Below are 21,598 nucleotides of genomic sequence, written 5' to 3'. Positions count from 1 at the left end.
CAAACGGTTCACCTACAGCATAATGCAGCATTGAAGCTCCAAGGGCCATATGCAATTCTTTTTTTCACCTGAGTTTCCTCTTAGGAGATAATTTTCATATTTTGTTTAAAATAACTTTTAAGTATTTTACAATTGAAAAAGTACCCAAAACTTTATGAAAAGGTACTATCAAATTTATTTTGAGTATTGACTCGCATGCTGGTGGTTTTAAAAGCATTTTGTGACAAGGGGCTTGATTCACTTAGCACTCCTTATCAAAGTTAACACACCTTATCAGAGTAGCATTGCGAATGTATGCCTTCTAATTGGCAATGACGAGAGCTTCACTTGTCCTGCCTTGAGCCTCTGCGGGTTTGTAGTGCTCGCTATGCTACTCTGATAAGGTGTGATAACTTTGATAAGGCGTGTTAACATTGATAAGGCGTGCTATTTGTTTTAGTGAATTAAGTAAAACTTTTGATCAGCTGTGCACTGCGGTGCTAACGCAGTTGGTGCTTAAACTTATCATGCCTAAACTTATCACACCTAAACTTATCACACCTAAACTTATCACGCCTAAACTTATCACGCCTAAACTTATCACGCCTAAACTTATCACGCCTAAACTTATCATGCCTAAACTTATCACACCTAAACTTATCACACCTAAACTTATCACGCCTAAACTTATCACGCCTAAACTTATCATGCCTAAACTTATCACACCTAAACTTATCACACCTAAACTTATCATGCCTAAACTTATCACACCTAAACTTATCATGCCTAAACTGAGTTTAGGCCTGATAAAGGGCTTTTCACCAGCGTGCTGTTAGCACCGCTTTGTGAATCAGGCCCCTAGTGTTAAAATATTACCTAGGAGAAAACTGAGGAGAAAAAGTGAATTGCATATGGCCCCAGGTGAGAGGGATATGGAGGCTGCCATATTAATTTCCTGTTAAACAATACCAGTTGACTGGCAGCCCTGCTGGTCTATTTGGCTGCAGTAGTGTCTGAATCACACACCCAAAATAATTATGCAGCTAATCCAGTCACACTTCAGTCAGAGCACCTGATCTACATGCTTGTTCAGGGGCGATGGCTAAAAGTATTAGAGGCAGAGGATCAGCAGGACAGCCAGGCAACTGGGATTGTTTATAAGGAAATAAATATGGCAACCTTTATCTGTCTTGCTCCTCGGGTTCCATTTAACCAGTACACCACTACTAAGGAGCTTTTCCCCTTATGGACCAGAGGAATTTTCACATATCAGCGCTCCTCCCTTTCATTTGCCAATAACTTTATCACTGCTTATCACAACAAAATTATTTATATCTTGTTTTTTCACCACCAATTAGGCTTACTTACAAGAGAAGACAAGACAAATAACATTTATATCGCGCTTTTCTCCTGGCGGACTCAAAGCGCCAGAGCTGCAGCCACTAGGGCACGCTCTATAGGCAGTAGCAGCGTTAGGGAGTCTTGCCCAAGGTCTCCTACTGAATAGGTGCTGGCTTACTGAACAGGCAGAGCCGAGATTCGAACCCTGGTCTCCTGTGTCAGAGGCAGAGCACTTAACCATTACACCATCCAGCCACAGAGAGTGTGCGCATACTGCCGCGGACATACTGCGGCTGCGGTCAACCCCGCCGACCACAACGCTGTACCGGGACATTTTAGTGAAGAACGGAGACAGATGCTAGGCCCCGGGAGCTGCGGTAAGCCTGTGTGCACCTCCCCCCCCCCCACACACATGGCATCAAATACAGAATGTATAAAGGGCTAAGCTATCCTTTTAAGGTTATTATGCTGTTGCGTATCTTTTAGAGCAGACTGGAAGTTCTGAGCTCAGGTCCGATTTAAAGAAAAACAATTCTTTGTGAGGACTCTTTCACACTAGAGCCCGTTTTCTGCGTTTTGACGCACAGTCGAAACTTTGTGTTAACCAAGGTACAATGAATGTCCATAGACTTTCATTTTACCTTTCACACCCGACGCTGCGTTTCGGTGCGTTGTGGTTCGACACACCCAGGAGCTTTTTATCATTGGGAGCCGGCGTTTTCCCATCGGGTGAATTAATAGCTACCGCCGCTGATTGCGTCGCACCGCAGCATCCCGACGACACGCCTCGGGCTATTCAATGCGTGCAGGAAACGGCTCCTGCATGCGTTGTTAGATGTGAAAGAGCCCTTAGGGCTTGTTCATACTATGAGGGTTTGCATATTTTTTTAAAGGATACCCGCGGTGACATGTGACATAATGAGATAGATATGTGTATATATAGTGCCTAGCAGACAAATAACTATGCTGTGTTCCTTTTTTTCTTTCTCTGTCTGAAAGAGTTAAATATCAGGTATGTAAGTGGCTGACTCAGTCCAGACTCAGACAGGAAGTGACTACAGTGCAGAGGCGGGACAAGGTCCTCCAGCACCCAAGACTGAGACACCAAAGTGCGCCCCTCCATCCCTCCCACCTGAGCTGTTACACACGGATTACTATTAGACTAAGAGGCGACACAGGGCCCACAACCTCCCCAACACCTTAATATCTAGTTATCTGGCTTGCAGTCACTTCCATGTATCCCCTTTTCTTATTTCTTTCTGCTTCAAACACAGTTAGGAATGACAGCTGAATGAATTGTGCGCCCCCTCCTACACTGCGCCCTGAGGCTGGAGCCTCTCCAGCCTATGCCTCGGCCCGGCCCTGCTACAGTGTGACCCTCACTGATAAGAAATTCCTACTATAAATCAATTTCCTAGCAGAAAATGGCTTCTGAGAGCAAGAAAAATAGAAAAAGGGGAATTTCTTATCAGTGAGGGTCACACTGTAGTCACTTCCTGTCTGAGTCAGAACTGAGTCAGCCACTTACATACCTGATATTTATCTCTTTCAGGCAGAGAAAGAAAAAAAGGAACACAGCATAGTTATTTGTGTGCTAGGCACTATATATACACATGTCTATCTAATTATGTCACATGTCAGTTCGGGTATCCTTTAAGCGCCAGCATTTTTAGATTGTGCAATGATTCCCTTATGAGAGTGTCCACATATCGATTGCATTCTGCTTCCACAAGCGCTGCCTGTACCATTTTCTGAGCGATTTGGCTATAATGGAAGCTATAGGGAAATCTCAAAGCGCTTTGTATAGCAATTTCTAGAGCGCTTTTATGAATAAATACATTGTATTTATTCATTTCTGGGTGAAAGAGGTTACTTCCTGACTGATGTCAGGAAGTGAAAAATCGAATCGCTCTGCAAATGCACTTAGAAAAGAGCTTTTCTAAGCGTAAAGCGTTTAAAAAACTCTCAACAAATCTCTCAGCTCTTGCGATTTATAATGGGAACAGGGCCTTACAGCTGATACAAATCCTGCAATGAATATGCAGTGTGTCTATTTCCTGCTTTTATGAAAGCAGACATAGGGTTAACATCTGTGTTTACAAACAAACTGCTCTGCCGAGGCAGCCAGCTGACATAGCTGCGGGATCAAATTACAACTGGTAATTAGTCACAGATGAGGGGGAATTACACAGAATAAACTCTCTTTTCCCTTTTGTCCAGTACAAGAGTTCAGGTCCACTTCCAGTCCTGGCCTGACCCAAGCAGGAGTGGGGCTACTGGAGTGCAGGGTGCGGGTCTCCTGGAGTTATGTGTGTTGACTGTTGCTCAGGGCAGGGTGCGTGTAAAAAGCGAGTCCAAAGGTGAAGCGGAAGATTACAGCTGCTGCGATTGAGCAATTGAGCGCCGAGATGGAAATAGAAGAAGTGATATCAGCGTGATCTTCGGTCAGAGGCCGAGCGCGGTCGGGTCACATCGGAATGGCTGATTTTACGAGCGCCGATCAGCAAGACTTGCTCAGAGACAGAAATCGCAGAAGCTACAAGCTTGTAAATTAAACTTTATTCACCCAACTTGAACAAAGCAAGAGGCAAGATGAGCTTCAGGAAATTTAATGACGCCTCGCAGGCCTCGGCGATAGACATTCGAGGCGGCGGTGGCTGTTTTTTTCCTCGGACAGCAGGTTAATTTAATTGAACAATGATATCTAATGTGAGATTACCCTGTAATGACACCGAGGGAAGAATGGAATTACCGCAGGCCTAAAAGCCAATAGAAAAGCATAATAGGCTTCCTCCGCTGTCAGGCCGTCGGCTTCTGTATTAAATAAAGCTGCTTTATAATCAATCAGTCGATGCTCTTATTCTATTTGGTCTGGAAACTCAGATAAGGCTTTATAAGAGTCCGAAGGATGAGATCACACCGCTACAGAGAGGAGGGCGGAGGAACGCGGGCGATTACAACGCGGAGATTCACTCAGAAGGCCTCATTGTCAATAAAAAAGAAGTATTGATGAACATGTCATCCATTGTGAATCTGGTTTGCAAAGCATGCTGGGACTGCTGCTAAGTAAGGAAAAGGCCTGAAAGCAGTCTGAGCATAGCTGAGTAAACCAGAGTTGTCCTTCTTGTTTGCTCTGCTAGGCAGACTGACAAGTGCAGACAGAAAACCACTCATGATCAGTTGTGAGGAGCAAAAACATCCTATTAGGCCTGGAACCCACTACAAAGTGCTGTCGCTAATCACAATAGCTAGCGTTTTTAATGAGCGTTTTGTAAGCAATTTCATTAGTGTTTTCTGGCGATTTTGGTCGCGATTTTAAAAAGTGTAAGCGTTTTGCCAGTGATTGTGTAGCAATTTGCGATTAGCGGTTTTAATTCTGATTGGTCCTTTACATTGGTGCTTTACATTGCAGAAACGCTAACGCTCAGAAATGCTGCATGTCCTGCGTTGGCGATTTTGGTAATCGCAATCGCTCCAGTGGAATTTGCCCATTCATTAACATTAGCTGAACATTTAGGGAAATCGCTAGTGTTTTGAATCGCTCTCTAAACGCTCAAAAAATCGCGTTCCAGCCCTTAAAGGATACCCGAACTGAAATGTGACATAATGAGATAGACATATGTATGTACAGTGCCTAGCACACAAATAACTGTGCTGTGTTCCTTTTTTTCTTTCTCTGCCTGAAAGAGTTAAATATCAGGTATGCAAGTGGCTGACTCAGTCCTGACTCAGACAGGAAGTGACTATAGTGTGACCCTCACTGATCAGGGTATCTTTTAACATGATGCAAATTTCCACTCGCCCAGGACGAGAGAAAATGAAGCCAATGAAATCCAGTCCCAGCCAACCAAATAGGTGGGAGCAAGTTAATTAGTCAGCATGTTCAGCTTTGTTGGGGTTAACGTAAAACCCAATTCACTTATTTTCGTCCGAGGTGCCAGCTGTTCCAGCTGAACTGATTTGGTGCTCTTGGACATTTCAGTCCAATCGTCCTCTCTCCAAACTTCCCTCCCACAACCCCTGCTTCAGATGTCGGAAACCCTGTACTGATCCAACAATGCTTCATCGTGCATCATCACCTTCCTCCCCACCCCGTTTCTACCCCACTAATCAATAGCCAATGGCTGTAAGCGCATTGCTCCGCCTCCTAATCAGCAGCTAAAGGAGGAGCTGAGTGGCATGCCACACCCCCTCTCATAAGCAATCATCTGGCAGCCAAAATGTGAAAATATAAGCTCCATACGCTGATGTTATTGTTAGGAATTTGGGGGTTCGTCAGAGGATTATGGGGGGCGGGGTGTTGAATACAAACCACAGCACACACACTATACACATACACACACGCATGCCAGGATCATTCACAGGGCAATCTAGGCAGGTGCTTGGGGCATAGTGGATGTCAGGGGCCCAAAAGCCACTTTTTGACCATTCTCTCTCTGACTGAGTAGCTATGACTATATATGACTCTATATAGTCATAGCTACTACCTTGCCTAGGGCCCAAGCCATCTTTGCACACACACGCTCACTCCCAACAAAGTAAACAATATGAGACCAATGCTCGTTTTTTCTTCAGTCATATGTGGAGTGCCTCCAGGCTTGCAGGTTGTGCTGTGTCTGTGTAAATGAGGATGTGGGTTATCCCAAGGGATTAAACAGACTTCCTATGGCAGTGATCTGCAGACTAGGCTCTCCAGCTGTTAAGGAACTACAAGTCCCACAATGCATTGCAGGAGTCTGACAGCCACAGTCCTGCGGATCAGTAAAAAATGGCGCACAGCACTTATGCATAAAAATGGCGCCGCATTCAAAAGATACACTTATCGCTATTTATCGTTAGTACTGCATAATAATGGCGCACAGGGAAAAAAGAAGAAAAATGGCACACACTAACGTTATTTATCAATAGTGGCACACACTAACGTTATTTATCAATAGCGCCGTTCATATGCCAAACAGCAGACATTATTATACTGCATAACGGTGAATGAATTTAATGTAACACTGTCAAGGTTAGGGTTAGGCACCACCAGGGGGGTGGTTAGGGTTAGGCACCTCCAGCGGGGTGGTTAGGGTTAGGCACCACCAGGGGGGTGGTTAGGGTTAGGCACCTCCAGCGGGGTGGTTAGGGCTAGGCACCTCCAGGGGGGTGGTTAGGGTTAGGCACCTCCAGGGGGGTGGTTAGGGTTAGGCACCACCAGTGGGTGGTTAAGGTTAGGCACCACCAGGGGGGTGGTTAGGGTTAGGCACCACCAAGGGGGTGCTTAGGGTTAGGCACCACCAGGGGGGTGGTTAGGGTTAGGTACCTCCAGGGGGGTCTTAGGGTTAGGCACCACCAGGGGGGTGGTTAGGGTTAGGCACCACCAGGGGAGATTTAGGGTTAGGCACCACCAGGGGGTGGTTAGGGTTAGGCACCACCAGGGGGGTGGTTAGGGTTAGGCACCTCCAGTGGGGTGGTTAGGGTTAGGCACCACCAAGGGGGTGCTTAGGGTTAGGCACCACCAGGGGGGTGGTTAGGGTTAGGTACCTCCAGGGGGGTCTTAGGGTTAGGCACCACCAGGGGGGTGGTTAGGGTTAGGCACCACCAGGGGGGTGGTTAGGGTTAGGCACCTCCAGCGGGGTGGTTAGGGTTAGGCACCACCAGGGGGCTGGTTAGGGTTAGGCACCACCAGCAGGGGCAAACGCAGGATTTTTAAGGGGGGGGGTTCCTGAAAGGTCCAGAAGCACGTATGTCCCCGAGTGCTTCCGAATACAGGTGGCTCCATACTGCCCATGCACAAAAGTGCGCTGGCGTATTACGGAGCTGCCTATCTTTGGAAGTACTCAAGGACACTAGTGTTTCTGAGGGCTTCTGGTAGCAGCAAATGTGAACGGGGTACAGCGCTGGAACAACTCCCCAAGAGAGGAACGGGAGATAGACTTAGTTTGGACAATTCAGTGGAATATGCTACATAGTGTCACATAGCGCAAGCGATACCCATATGATGCAGGGATATATGCATCTGCGGAAGATGTCGGCGCTACATAAATACTAAATAATAATATTTTGCCTCACCAGGATTGCACTTTTATTTAGCTTTCCTGTATGACAAGAACACACAGCCAGCTCTAGGGGAAGAGGGAAACAAAGGTGAATGAGGGAGGGCTGGTGCACACCAAGAGGGCTTCTGAGCGTTTTTCAAATCTACAGTGATTTGAAAAGCTCTTGGCTAATGTTACCCTATGTGGGTGTTCCCACAGCAGCGTTGTGATTTTTTCAAAATCGCAGGTATACTGCATGTAGCATGTTTTTGAGCAATTCATTCAAAAATCGCTCTGAAAATCACTTCACAAAATCACACTCACAAATTGCTAGCGATTGCTATTGTCATTTTGGCATGCACTAGCCCAGAGAGAGGGGTGGAGAAATTGAGAATAGCCTGAGATGGAGCAGAGAACTTATCTGTATTGCAGTCCCACATCAGACAGGCTACTTGCCTGTAATCGGACTCCTGTCCCTGTCAGTCTCTCACACAAGTCAGAAAGAAGCCCTCCTGGAGTCTAGGGACTGTCAAAAACTTTTCAGCTTGTTAAACACCTTACCCACACATGCAGTCATTATAACAATGGGGAGAGACCAGACAGATGTTTGCCCACAGACCCTGAGTCCAGGCAAGCTCTGCATCATGCCATGCATATTTACCAGCTTGCCTGCACTCTAATTTCATCATGTCTGACACTTCTGTGCTGTGGAGAGTCCAGGACTCCATAATCAACATTCTCTCACTGCAGGCTGCATCTTCTTGTAAAGGGTTGTGAGGGGAAGCCCTGCTGCCTCTCTCATTCTATTAGCTGGAGGGAGGCACCAGAAGTAAGAAGGGAGGGAGAATGAGGCTGTTTATATTATGCGGGCTTCCCTGGCTGAATACACAGCTCAGTGCAGGGGGGAGGTTCCAGACACCCGGAATAGCCCCCTGAGTTCGCCAGTGACCAGGGGGGTGGTTAGGGTTAGGCACCACCAGGGGGCTGGTTAGGGTTAGGCACCACCAGGGGGGTGGTTAGGGTTAGGCACCACCAGGGGGCTGGTTAGGGTTAGGCACCACCAGGGGGTGGTTAGGGTTAGGCACCACCAGGGGGTGGTTAGGGTTAGGCACCACCAGGGGGCTGGTTAGGGTTAGGCACCACCAGGGGGACAGGGGGAGTGGTTAGGGTTAGGCACCACCAGGGGGCTGGTTAGGGTTAGGCACCACCAGGGGGACAGGGGGAGTGGTTAGGGTTAGGCACCACCAGGGGGCTGGTTAGGGTTAGGCACCACCAGGGAAGTGGTTAGGGTTAGGAACCACCAGGGGGAGTCTAGGGGTTAGGGATAGGTACAGAGAGGGTTCTGTGTGTTAACGCTAAATAACGATAAGGCTTTAACGTTAAATAGCGATAAGCAACAAATGGATTAGCGGCAACACCATACGCCATTATTTGCAGCCGACATTTTCACAGGGATCCAAAGTCCTGATTCATAAAGGCAAATTTATTATGGGACTTGTAGTTCCTTAACAGCTGGAGGGCCAAGTTTGCAGATCACTGTCCTGGGGAGACAGAAAAAAACACAGAGACACCAGGAGCCCCTTATGGTGTATTATGCCAAGTGCTGATCACGTAGTCTGAAAGAGCAAAAGAAAACTCACAAGTGTGGTTTGCACGACCAGCAACCACAGTATGAAGGCAGGTGAGGAAATCCCGTCCTCACTCGGTTCTTTAGCCATCAGATATGTGGGTCGCGCTCCAGAAAAAAGCAATCGTTCCGAAATTAAACACTAGACCATGACTGTGGCTGTCAGACTCCTGCAATGCATTGTGGGACTTGTAGTTCCTTAACAGCTGGAGGGCCAAGTTTGCCCATGCCTGCACTAGACTAACCCCCCAAAGCAGCTGGGGGGCTGTGACATAACAACTGGGAGGGAGAAGGCTCCCCAAAAATAGGTGGCAGTGGATGAACGGTATATCTATATTATGTGACTAAAAATAACAAAACATATAAATAATAAAAATGGCTTACCTCAAAGGAAGGGGCAAACAAAAGGTTTATTACTCATCAGACACTATTAATGATAACGAGTTTCGGAGAACATAGTCCACTTCCTCAGATCAAATACAAAGCAGTGCCTAAAACAGGGGACAATGTAGGCACTCCTTAGAATATTATTATAATCAACATATAACAATATATATCAACATATAAAAACATTCCAAGATGATCATTGAAAACTGCACATAATATAATCGTATGCCTATAAACACCTCCACATCTGCTCAAAAGTGCTCTCACAGCAATCATATGTTTAAAACCTTTGAATGATGTAAGCATTGGTGATATTAGAATTTGAACGATAAAAAGATGCATAATAAATAAATAAATAATTGCTGTGTCTGTGTGTTATTGTGACATCAGGAGAGCTCTACAAGCTGCTCCCCAGATAGGCCTGGAGCACCCCAAAACCCGCTAGCAGATCCGCAAAATGCTAGCAGATTCTGAAACGCTTTTTCTTCTTTTTCTGTAGCGTTTCAGCTAGCGTTTTGCGGTTTTGTGTAGCGGTTTTGGTGTAGTAGATTGCATATATTGTTACAGTAAAGCTGTTACTGAACAGCTACTGTAACAAAAACGCCTGGAAAACCGCTCTGAAGTGCCGTTTTTCAGAGCGGTTTGCGTTTTTCCTATACTTTACATTGGAGGCAGAAACGCATCCGCAATCCAAACAATGCCTCACCCCGGGAGTATGCGTTTCTGCAAAACGCCTGCCGCTCTGGTGTGCACCAGCCCATTGAGATACATTGACCAAGTGTATCCGCAGCCGCAAGCGGCTGCAAAAATGCCGAAAGACCTGCTCGGTGTGCACCAGCCCGAAGGCCTAGTGCACACCAAAAACCGCTAGCAGATCCGCAAAATGCTAGCAGATTTTGAAACGCTTTTTCTTCTTTTTCTGCAGCGTTTCAGCTAGCGTTTTGCGGTTTTGTGTAGCGGTTTTGGTGTAGTAGATTTCCTGTATTGTTACAGTAAAGCTGTTACTGAACAGCTTCTGTAACAAAAACCGCCTGGCAAACCGCTCTGAAGTGTCGTTTTTCAGAGCGGTTTGCGGTTTTCCTATACTTAACATTGAGGCAGAAACGCCTCCGCAATCCGAAATCTGCAGCAGCCCGGGAGTATGCGTTTCTGCAAAACGCCTCCCGCTCTGGTGTGCACCAGCCCATTGAAATACATTACCCTAGCGGATCCGCACCCGAAAGCAGATCGCAAACCGCAGCAGAACCGCTCTGGTGTGCACTAGGCCGAACAGAGTTTATTTGTAACAAAACAATTCCTATCGCTAGACTGATGGAGCAAACTTTCACTTTTGTTATATATTCACTCTTCTGAATTCCATCCTGTACACAGTTTATAGCACCAGTTTGAAAACATTAAAAGAAAAAGAAAGAAAGCAACAGTACAGACCAAAACTGAAACAGTAGAATTAAGGCAGACTTGATCATTGTGAAAGCTTATGTTCAGAGCTGGGACAAGGTCCTCCAGCACCCAAGGCTGAGACACCAAAGTGCGCCCCTCCATCCCTCCTACCCCAGCCGTCACACATGGATTGCTATTAGACTTAAGGTGGCCATACACTGGTCGATGTGCCATTAGATCGACCAGCTGACAGATCCCTATCTGATCGAATCTGATCAGAGAGGGATCGTATGGCTGCCTTTACTGCAAACAGATTGTGAATCGATTTCAGCCTGAAACCGATTCACCATCTGCTGAGCTGCTCCTGCCGCCTGTCCTCCCCCCCCCCCCGCCCCCCGTATACATTACCTGAGGCTGGCTCCCGGGCATCTTCTCCGCGCTGCACGGCTCTGTTCCGGCTCCATCCATCCCGGCGCTTCCTGTGTTACTCCGTGACCAGGAAGTTCAAATAGAGCGCCCTCTGCAGTGACACAGGAAGCGCCGGGATGGATGGAGCCGGAACAGAGCGGTGCAGCGCGGAGAAGACGCCCGGGAGCCAGCCTCAGGTAATGTATACTTGATCGGATCGGCCGCCGCTAGCGACGCGCACTTTACCCGCGGGCGATCGAGGGTAATTTCCCGCACGGCGCGATCGACGGACCGATCCGATTTCGGGAGGAAATCGGATCGGCGGCTGCGTTTACCGCAAACGATTGGCAGCAGATTCGATCGCAGGATCGAATCTGCTGTCGAAACGGTCGCGAATCGAGCCAGTGTATGGCCTGCTTAAGAGGGCCACAGGGCCCACAACCTCCCCAACACCTTAAAATCTAGTTATCTGGCTTGCAGTCACTGCCATGTATCCCCTTTTCTTATTTCTTTCTGCTTCAAACACAATTAGGAATGACAGCTGAATGAATTGTGCGCCCCCTCCTACACTGCGCCTTGAGGCTGGAGCCTCTCCAGCCTATGCCTTGGCCCGGCCCTGCTTATGTTATATTTAAAGGAAACCCTAGCTGAGAGGGATATGGGGGCTGCCATATTTATCTTCTTTTAAACAGTGCAAGTTGCCCGGCTGTCCTGCTGATCCTGTGCCTCTAAATCTTTTTGCCACAGACCCAGAACAAGCATGTAGCAGATCAGGTGCTCTGACTCGTCTGACTAGGTTAGTTGTATGCTTGTTTCAGGGTTGTGACTCAGACACTACTGATGGCAGGAGATCATCAGGGCTGCCCGGCAACTGGTATTATCTAAAAGGAAATAAATATGGCAGCCTCCATATCACTCTCACCTCAGGTTTCCTTTAACTTCCCTGGCGGTAAGCCCGACACAGTGTCGGGCTAGACGCCGCAGGGGATCGCATGGCATTTTTTAAAAATAAAATTTGTTGTACATTCTTCAGGTAGCACTTGGCTAGCTAACTATGCCCCCCAAGTGCCTCCGGTCCCCTCTGATCACCTCCAATCGCCGCCAGTATACGTACCCCCCAGGGATCCTGCGATGGCGCAGCCTCCCAATCAGCTCCAGGCTTCACTATGGGGAGGATTTGCGCATAACATGTCCGATCGTCGCCATAGCAACGAGTGAAGCTAATTGGGAAGCTGCGGCTCTTGCGGGGTCGTGGACGGGTAAATATTACCGGTGGCGATAAAGTGTGCCAGAGACAAGTATATGCCCAAGTTTTATACATACCTGGGGCTTCCTCCAACCCCATCCGCACGGATCCTTCCAACGCTGCCGTCCTCAGCTTTCTGCCTCTTCAGTAACGGGTCCCGTCATTTCAGCCAGTCGTGGCCTGTCGACGCATGCTCCTCTGTCTCTCTCCGGCGGCTGCGAGCGTTCTGCACAGGAGCTGGAGACTCGCTGAGTTGCATGGCTTACAGAGGGGGACACCGAGAGAACCAAGTCGCGCGGATCAACGGCCGGGGACTCGGAAAACCTCAGAAGGGTAGTAGAAGCACCAGGGAAGGAACTGGCCGTTTTTTTCCAATTAAAAATCACTAAGATCCCTTTTCCTTGTGAAAGAATTTGCGCACGTTGCACAGGATTGCAATTTTGGCTTTATTTCCATCTACTCCAATTCCTAGCGTTTCCTTACACACAAATTCGGAAGCGGATTCGCAGCCTACTGAAATAGCCTCCTTCCAATTGAAAAATAATATCCCCAGCAGTGTTTTTCTAGAATATTGCATCCAAATCCCCACAGCTGCGCATTGGCACGGCGATTGGATTCAGATGCAATTTCGCATCAGCAAGAGTGCCGCGTACGTTTCGGAAATGGTTGCAGCAAACAAGCTGAAGCATAGCCTTTGTGTTCATTGTACAACTAATGTATTTCCATGTCACAGCATTGGAATTGCATTTTCCTGGCCTGCAGTGCTTTTTTCTTTATTTGCGTATGATGTGCGCATCACATGCAATAAAAGTCAACATACAGACATTCACATTCTGTATGCAAACCTGAAGTTAATTACGGTATAATTACTGTATATTCTGGTGTTTAAGTTTTTAACCCTTGAACATCTTCTGAAAAGTCGAGGTTCATCTTATACGGTGGGTGTCATTGATGCCGGGTGATGCGACCTCTCCTGTTACCGCCTCTCAGATCTCGCTGCTGAGGACTGTAGTGAAGCGGCGCAGGCGCACATGTGTGAGATCCTATCCTGTTACCGCCTCTCAGATCTCGCTGCTGAGGACTGTAGTGAAGCGGTGCAGGCGCACATGTGCGAGATCCTATCCTGTTACCGCCTCTCAGATCTCGATGCTGGGGACTGTAGTGAAGCGGCGCAGGCGCACATGTGTGAGATCCTATCCTGTTACCGCCTCTCAGATCTCGCTGCTGAGGACTGTAGTGAAGCGGTGCAGGCGCACATGTGTGAGATCCTATCCTGTTACCGCCTCTCAGATCTCGATGCTGGGGACTGTAGTGAAGCGGCGCAGGCGCACATGTGCGAGATCCTATCCTGTTACCGCCTCTCAGATCTCGCTGCTGAGGACTGTAGTGAAGCGGTGCAGGCGCACATGTGCGAGATCTGAGAGGCAGAGAAGGAGGTAAATATGATACAGGGGCCGGGCCAGGTGGGTAAAAGAGGCGTGTTTTATGGGCACAGCACAATCTATTCTTCCATACCGCTCTGATAAACAGGAAGACAGGGAGAGCTGACCAATCCGCTTAGGGAGAGGGAGAGTTGACCAATCCAACCAGTCAAACCTCTGTATATTGTTATTAGAGATGTCCCGAACGGTTCCAGGTGAACTTCGGTCGTTCGCGTTCGCCTATCAAACGCGAACTTTCCCGGAAGTTCGATTCGCCCCATAATGCTCTATGGAGCAAAACTTTGACCCTCTGCATCACAGTCAGCAGACACATTATTGCCAATCAGACTGCACTCACTGGTGTAGCCCCACCCACCCTTATACAAGGTAAGGTCCTTGAGCCATTTGACTCACTCATCTGCCTATACTAATTAGTTAAGGGACAGCTGCTACACACTCTGCTAGGGAGATTTTAATTAGGCTCTTGTGGGCTCCACCCTCCTCCCCTTCTCCCCCCTACCGGAGGGAGGAGGGTCTCATCTGCCAGAGAATTATATTATTTCAAAAGCCAGTTTACATACCATAGCTGAGAATTGAACCCAGGTCTCACTGTGTGGTGGGCAAGTACCTTAACCGCTGTACCACAACAGTACTAACTGAAGCTGGCCTAGCATTTACCATTTATGCTCAATCCAAGAGAAAAATTAGACAAGATAGCAGTTTTAGGAAGACTTGCCTAAGGTCTCCTACTGAACAGGTGACCTTAGGTCAGTACCTATTCAGTAGGAGACCTTAGGCAAGTCTTCCTAATGCTGCTATCTTGTCTAATTTTTCTCTTGGATTGAGCATAAATGGTAAATGCTAGGCCAGCTTCAGTTAGTACTGTTGTGGTACAGCGGTTAAGGTACTTGCCCACCACACAGTGAGACCTGGGTTCAATTCTCAGCTATGGTATGTAAACTGGCTTTTGAAATAATATAATTCTCTGGCAGATGAGATCCTCCTCCCAATAGGTAGAAGGGGAGGAGGGTGGAGGGAGGCCTAAAATAGGGGTCTGTGTGAAACCTAGATGTTAGCCTGGACATTTGATGTGTATTTCACTCAATCATGTCTGCCTCCAGGTATTAGAGCCTTTGAAACATGTTTTCTATCATTTTTCTAGACGTTAGAATTTTTTCTTTTTTTCAAAGTTCGCCTCCCCATTGAAGTCTATTGCGGTTTGCGAACTTTTTCGCGAACCGAACCTTTCGCGGAGGTTCGCGACATCTCTAATTGTTATATACTGGGTACCTCATACAGTACAGCACCAGTATCTGTTCATACATAGCACCAGTATATCCCAAATATTTTAAATGGAAATGTTGGGGGGGTCGTCTTATAAATCCAGTCGTCTTATATGCCAGAAATATGGTATATTAAATTTTAACATAAAATTAACTTCATCGGTGTGCACGAAAAATTGCAATGCAAATAATCGCACGTAAAAAAAACCCCAAAATATTGAAACCAAATAAATAAATACATCGCAAAAACGCTGAATAGAAAAAAAAAGGAGAGTGCGAAAGCACGGCCGGAAATTGTAGGGATAATTGTGAAAGCCGCCTAAGCAATTTGCCGCAGCAAATGTACACACACCAGATTCTCAGCCGAGATAGCCTAAAACGATTGTATCGGCAGATGATTATCCGCCTCGTCTATGAGTCAGTTCTCGCCAAGCGTGTCGCTCGATACGGCGTTGGCTTACAGGTCTTGCAACTTTGGGAAAGTGAATTAATTTCAGTGCCTTTGGCGTATCGCCCGTTTCATCACGTTCGGAAGACTCGGCCAGAAAATGTTGTTTCATAACTTACAGATCAGATGTTCCCGTCATCTGGGAAGTAAAAAACAAAACAAAAGCAAAAAACAAAAAAAAATCAATGCGTGGCCCGGGGGCACCACAGGGTGTTGGCGTTCCACCTCGTGACTCCGCTTTCTTGGCGATTACAACATTAATTCAGGTGCGAACAAGTTTGCTGTTGGGCACAACGTCAAGACAAGAGGGACATTGTTCTGATTAGGATTCACGCTTTGCGCTGACTCACCGTACAGATGGAGGCAGGTGAAGACAGACTTGTCTGTTTGAATCAGTGAAACGCAGGAAACGCGATTCACCGCGCCATCACCTCGCTGCGGAATCATACTAGAGTGTTTGTGAAAATCTGGCCTGAATTTATTGCATTGAGGGCCACATTTGCAAAGGACTTGTACGACCACGATCGTTTGAGGCTGGGAGCACACTTGGCAGTGCAGGAAACGTAGCGTTTTGATGCATATGTGTTTGTGCGTTTTTAGTGCGTTTTTTTCATGCGTTTTCTGTGCGTTTGTGTTTTTTCCCTGCACATGCATTTTTTTTGCATTTTGCGTGCGTTTTAATGCGTATGTGGTTCGCATATAAAAAACGCATATGCGTTTTTAATGCGTTTTATGCAAATCACTAAAAAGTCAATAGGAAGTGGAAATACATTAGCAGGGCTCATTCACATTAGGGGTGTTTTTGGCCTATTTTCAAGCGCAGGAGATTTTTTAAATCACCCACAAAACGCTTGTGCAATGAATCTCTATGAGAAGGTTCATATCAGAGCAGTTTATGCGCTGTGCATTCAGCAAAGCGGTGCCTGGACCATTTTTGGGGCGTTTTTGCTATAATGGAAGGTATAGGAGGAGCGCTAGACGCTCGCAAAACTGCTTTATGCAGCAATTGCGTTCACGTTTTTTATTCTTTTCCGGGTCAAAGAGTTTACTTCCTGGCTTGCATCAGGGAGTGAATTACAAAACCACTCTGGAAAAGCGCTTTTACCAGAAATGCAGCGCGCAGTGCAGTGCAGTGCCGGGAGGGGGAAAAACGCACAAAAACGCAAAACGCTTGCATTTGCGGTTTTGATTTTAGGTGAGAATGAGGCCAAAAACTTGTGTTCCCTGCTCAAAACAAACCCAGATTGGGAATTTGCTAAACACAAAACAGCGATGGTGTGCTGGCGACTTGGAACTAATAAGATTAGGGGCGTAGCTAGGAATCACTGGGCCAGTAGCGTACCTAGGGAATTTGACACCTGGTGCTGATTATTTACAGACACCCCCCAAAAACAACCAATTTGTTTAGTTTTTTTTTTTTGATGGGAGGGTTGACGGGTTGGAACTCCAAGCGTGTCGCTGAAAATTTGGGTGGATTTTTGGGAAAAAGGAGTCATCAGCATATGGACGGAGGTAACCATTATGAACCTCTGTACTCTATACATTGCTGCAGCAGATGTCAAAACGTAATGCTTGCCGCATTTTTCCGTGATTCCGAAGCAATCGTGATAATAGTGCTTAAAGAGAAACTCCGACCAAGAATTGTGGGAAATAGCTGTTTCCAACTGCCAAAACAGCTAGCAGCAGCTACATCACTTGGCAGCAGTAAAAATGTCACCATGTAATACATGTCAGAATATAAATCAGGGAGAGGAAAGATTTTACAATGGGCAAACACTGACTAAATCATTTATACATAATTATGGTAAAAATTAGGCACTTTTTATTACATTATTTTCACTGGAGTTCTGGAGTGAAAGCTCTGATTGCGATTGCTCGGGAATCGCGAGAGTGTGCAGTGATTTTACTGGATTAATCGCAGTCAAAACCCCACGCGAAATGCTAGCGCTAAGCAGTGGCGTCCCTACCATAGTGCGCAGGGGGGCGGGGCGCACCGGGTGTCAGACACCCAGGGGGGTGTCGCCACGACCCCCCACAGCAGCACAGCAGGAGGGGGAAGCAGGGCTAGAAGGAGGGGCAGTGGGGGCAGCGGTGGGGAGGGGGGAAATATCCCCCCCCTCCCTCACCTGGGACCCCTCCTTCTGCCTCTCTCCCCCTCCAGAATAGCGGCGACAAGTGCGGGGCGGCCGGAGGCGTATGAACAATTACTCACCTGATTTCCGCGTTCCAAGCGTGGAGCGCAGCGTCATGACGTCACAGGTCTCTGTCTTCAATGCCGCCCACTGTGCTTCCTGATTAGTGGAAGCACAGTGGGCGGCATTGGAGGCGGAGACCTGTAACGTCATGACGCTGGGAACGCGGAGATTAGGTGAGTAATTGTCTATACGCCTCCGGCCGCCCCGCACTTTGTCGCAGCTATTCTGGAGTAGAGATGGGAAGTTCGGATCTTTTCAATGATCCGGATGATTCGAATCGGATCATTGAAAAGATCCGGATCTTTGATCCAAATCTCGGATCATTTTACAAGGGGAAGCATTCGGGGGTGAAATGACTAGCAGGACAGGAGAAGGGGAGGGGGGTGGACATACAGAGAAGGGGAGAAGATGGACAGAGGGCAGGGAGTGGACAGAGAAGGGAGGAGGGACGAGCAGGGAGCAGAAATGTTTGTTTGCACACAATACCCACATGCTGCAATCATATGCTTTACATGTATTTCACATACATGTTCATCTGTATACTTTGAATGCAAATCTCGCACAGTGAAATAAAGCATTCCCCAAAACATTCCCAGAAAATAAGTGCAGCTGTTTAGTGCCGAGTGCAGGAGGATCATATTGCGCTGCAATCACAGTGCCTGCAAAGTTACTGAGCTGTGCTGAGCTGAGCCAAAAGCTTCCAATGTGTTCACTGTGCAGCACTACGGAACAGACAGCCTATAATGGGCAGCACATTGCAGCCAGTATGTGTGCTCTACACATATCTGGCAGTGGCACCCATGTCCCCTCTACCTGTCCCTGCAAGGCTGGCTCCCCTGAGTCCCCTCCAACAGAGCGATCCATCTCTGCTCTGCTTCCATGACCCCGCTGAGAGGGGGCGTGTCGCTCCTGGCCCCGCCCTTTTTGCGATCCGAATCACTCATTTTGATGATTCAGATGATTCGACTCACAAAATAGATTCGGATCAAAGATCCGAATCGTTCATGATCCGGACAACACTATTCTGGAGGGGGAGAGAGAGGCAGAAGGAGGGGTCCCAGGTGAGGGAGGGGGGGATATTTCCCCCCTCCCCACCGCTGCCCCCACTGCCCCTTCTTCTAGCGCTGCTTCTCCCCCTCCTGGGCATCTTTACTGGGGGGGGGGGGGGGGGAACTGTACTAGCTATACTGGGGGCAGCTATACTGGGGGCAGCTATACTGGGGGCAATACCAGCTATACTGGGGGCAACTATACCAGCTATACTGGGGGCAGCTATACTAGGGGCAACTAAACTAGCTATACTGGGGGCAACTATACCAGCTATACTGGGGGCAACTAAACTAGCTATACTGAGGGCAACTATACCAGCTATACTGGGGGCAGCTATACTGGGGGCAGCTATACTAGGGGCAACTAAACTAGCTATACTGGGGGCAACTATACCAGCTATACTGGGGGCAACTATACTGGGGGCAACTAAACTAGCTATACTGACGGCAACTATACCAGCTATACTGGGGGCAACTATACCAGCTATACTGGGGGCAACTATACCAGCTATACTGGGGGCAACTATACCAGCTATACTGGGGGCAACTATACTAGCTATACTGGGGGCAACTATACCAGCTATACTGGGGGCAGCTATACTGGGGGCAACTATACCAGCTATACTGGGGGCAGCTATACTGGGGGCAACTAAACTAGCTATACTGGGGGCAACTAAACTAGCTATACTGGGGGTAGGTATACTAGCTATACTGGGGGCAGCTATACTGGGGGCAGGTATACTAGCTATACTGGGGGCAGCTATACTGGGGGCAACTAAACTAGCTATACTGGGGGCAACTAAACTAGCTATACTGGGGGGCAACTAAACTAGCTATACTGGGGGGCAACTAAACTAGCTATACTGGGGGGCAACTAAACTAGCTATACTGAGGGCAGGTATACTAGCTATACTGGGGGCAGCTATACTGGGGGCAACTATACTAGCTATACTGGGGGCAACTAAACTAGCTATACTGGGGCAACTAAACCAGCTATACTGGGGCAACTAAACCAGCTATACTGGGGGCAACTATACTAGCTATACTGGGGGCAACTAGCTTCACTGGGGGCAACTATACTAGCTTCACTGGGGGCAACTATACTGGGGGAAACTACTAGCTATACTGGGGCAACTATACTAGCTAATACTTTAAATTACAGTTAGCTCCGCCCTCATCCGGTCATGACCACGCCCATTTTTTTTGCCGTGAAGCATGCCGCAGGTTGTGGCCTTTTTAGGGGGGGGGGGGTCTTTTAATACCCAGCACCGGGTGCCAAATGCCCTAGGTACGCCACTGGCGCTAAGCGATTGCAAGTGTGAATGGGCCCTAACTTCAGGATGAGGTATCAGTAAAGCCTGGTACACACTTTCAATTATGATTGGCCAATCACTGTCCAATTTGACCATCTCCATGCAGCATGAGGGATTACCTACACAATCTGCTCATAGTATTCAATATCTGTTGATCTTCATACTACAAGGAGGTGGTAAAATTGGTCAGTGATTGGCCAATCATACTTGAAAGTCTGTTTTACTTTCGACAATTCTTTGATATGCTTTAACTTGCAGCCTCCTCAGATGCATAGAACGCTGTATACACGAGGTGGTGATGTTTTCACTTTGCGGTGTTCTGACTTTGCCCTGACCCCACGGCTCAGTCACCACCAGCAGGCACCCGGGGGGGGGGTGTCCTTGTTTCCTCACTGTCACGGCAAATTGAATATCTCGCTTCCCCTTTGCCTGACCACCCCCCCCCCCCCTACACACACACACACACGCGCGCACACCTGGTGCACACCTAGGGCCTGATTCACAAAGCGGTGCTAACAGTTAGCACGCTGGTGAAAAGCCCTTTATCACGCCTAAACTCAGTTTAGGCATGATAAGTTTAGGTGTGATAAGTTTAGGTGTGATAAGTTTAGGCATGATAAGTTTAGGTGTGATAAGTTTAGGCATGATAAGTTTAAGCGGCAACTGCGTTAGCACCGCAGTGCACAGCTGATCAAAAGCTTTACGCTAGCAAAGACTGGTGCACTTTGTATAAAGTTTAATGGTGCTGCTTTGCGTGCGGGACTTTGCAAGCGATCTAAACTTATCTAAACTTAGCATGCCTAAGCTTATCACACCTAAACTTATCATGCCTAAACTTATCACGCCTAAACTGGCTTTTCACCAGCATGGTGCAATGGTAATCATGCCTAAAGTCTTTTAGGCGTGCTAACTGGGTTGGGTTAGCACCGCTTTGTGAATCGAGCCCCTAGAGTGATTCTGAGCGCTTTTTAGAATGCTAGTGCTTTTTTTTTTTTTTTTTTTATTTATTTATTTACTTATTTTTTTCTCAAGCTCAGCCTCCCCACCGGGTTATATCCTGATTAGAATAAGGCATTTGCCTTAGGTCAGGAACTCTTTGCATCATTGCTTGAAAAAAAAGAAGCAAAACATCTTTTTAATAATCATGGCTACAAATGAGCCTAGTTGCTATCCCAAAGATAGTATGAGCTCTAAACCGGTGTCTTTTCAAATTTGAAAGTGCAAATAACCCATTGCACCCCATATTTCCCCACCCCCAACCCCACTCCACCCATACAACTTTCATACATACCAGAACTAACACACCTCAATCACGTCCTTCCAGATTAGATTTAAGCCGTCCCTAGACCTTCACTTCAATGGAATGCTGATCGCTAATCGCTTGTCCTCCATCTCGCCCTGCCCACGCCGGAGGCCTCAGCCTTATCCTACATAACTATAGAAGGGAAGATTCTCCTCATGTTACCCCACACTTCTTTAATTGTTGTATGTTGTATTGAAC

General features: G+C 47.4%; 1 protein-coding gene across 1 annotated transcript in view; it reads right to left on the bottom strand.

Annotated features, from left to right (window-relative positions):
• DIPK1B (divergent protein kinase domain 1B) overlaps nucleotides 1-9,456 on the bottom strand; it is a 395,039-nt gene extending 385,583 nt beyond the window's left edge. Inside the window, exon 1 of the mRNA XM_068249130.1 lies at nucleotides 9,352-9,456. The gene's annotated coding sequence lies outside the window, so the exon portion shown is untranslated. The remainder of the gene's footprint in view (nucleotides 1-9,351) is intronic.
• Nucleotides 9,457-21,598: the final 12,142 nt, after the last annotated feature.

The sequence above is a fragment of the Hyperolius riggenbachi genome, chromosome 8 (genome assembly GCF_040937935.1).
Source record: "Hyperolius riggenbachi isolate aHypRig1 chromosome 8, aHypRig1.pri, whole genome shotgun sequence".
NCBI classification, from domain to species: Eukaryota; Metazoa; Chordata; class Amphibia; order Anura; family Hyperoliidae; genus Hyperolius; species Hyperolius riggenbachi.
This window is presented reverse-complemented; position numbering and strand designations above follow the sequence as displayed.